Raw genomic sequence first — 1476 nt, 5'->3', positions numbered from 1 at the left:
CCCTCTGTTCAGCTGTGTTATTAACATACAGCTAAAATTACATTTTGATAGTGTAGCAATGATCTCTTCTTATGAAATGCTATATGGAGTCGAGCAGCAGGAAAAGACCATAACTATTTAGAGCACAATGTAAACAGAGGCTCAGCAGCAGCCACAATACAACTTTAGGCTAATTTACTGATGTAATGAAGAACACAAACATAGAAGACAGATGCTACGTGTTAGCACAAACAGCACTTAGCTTGTAGGGGGGAAGCAGTTATTCCAGGTGTTATTCTTTTTCTTTACAGGAGGTGGTGGAGGTCCCAAGTATTTACCAGTAGAAAAAGAAAACAGCTTCCAGTGCAATAAGTGAACATTTTAAAAGATAATGTCCAGAAATATTAGAAAGAACAGTGTAAACAACACACTGAGGGTGTTTCAGGGGATTAGAGGCAACATGGCGGAGGGAAACACTTCAAATAAACCCGCCTTTGAAAAAAATAAATAAATAACGTATCACCTGTGGGCGGAGTGATACAAAATGGAGTGGTTCGGTCAGGAACTACTTTGCAGGCTGCTGTTCAAAAGGGAGACAACGATGAAAGAAAACAAAAAAACTATGTCTCACTAAGTTACTAATATAAATTCTCATCTGCACTGTTCAGGTAAAAGGTTATTGCATTTTACTGGGTGGACATAGTAGATTGAATCAGAATAAAAATTTAACAATAGACTATACTAGAAACTATATACTATAAACTATACTACACTATAGTTTAATGTTGCAGTTAGTTACCTGCTGGTAGCTCCATCATCATTTATAAGTTGATTATATTTTCCATTTATAATTTAATAAAATATAGTGGAGTGAAAAGTACAATATTTGCCTCCAATAGGTACTCAAGTAAAGTAAATACCTTGAAATTACACTTAATTACAGTACCTGAGTAAATGCAAGAGTGAGGTTACTACTAAAAGGGACAGACTCAGGGGTTTCCTGAGGTTTGGGGTTTTACTTTAAAACCATCACAGCAGGCAGAGGTGGCAAGGAAACGACGAGTAATAAATAACTGGAGTGTCCGTTATGTTGAATGATGCAAAAGGTCTGTGCTGGACAAGATCACTTGTTGATTGAGCTGCTGATATTTCATGTTCACAATAAGGCTATAGACTGTGGTGAGGGGCCCTGAGTAAACGCTGCATAATCTGAAAAAAGCTGGAACCACTAAACAAGTAGTTGTTGGTGATATTTATGGTTGAATTAAACTTTTATGGGGCAGCTCCAGGTTGGTGCAAACAAGCATTAAAGACACAACCATTATTCCTATAGAAGTCAACTAGTCAACATCATAGTTTTCTTTGCATCAATTTAAGACAACTTGATTCAACACAACTTAAAGTATAAACTCAATGAGAGCACAATATAAACTAAATCCGACCTTGTTACACAGTTCCTTTGTGGTCTTAAAAACAGATTTCAGAGGCAACTCAAAG

This window comes from Hippoglossus stenolepis, chromosome 13 (assembly GCF_022539355.2).
Source record: "Hippoglossus stenolepis isolate QCI-W04-F060 chromosome 13, HSTE1.2, whole genome shotgun sequence".
Classification (NCBI taxonomy): domain Eukaryota; kingdom Metazoa; phylum Chordata; class Actinopteri; order Pleuronectiformes; family Pleuronectidae; genus Hippoglossus; species Hippoglossus stenolepis.
This window is presented reverse-complemented; position numbering follows the sequence as displayed.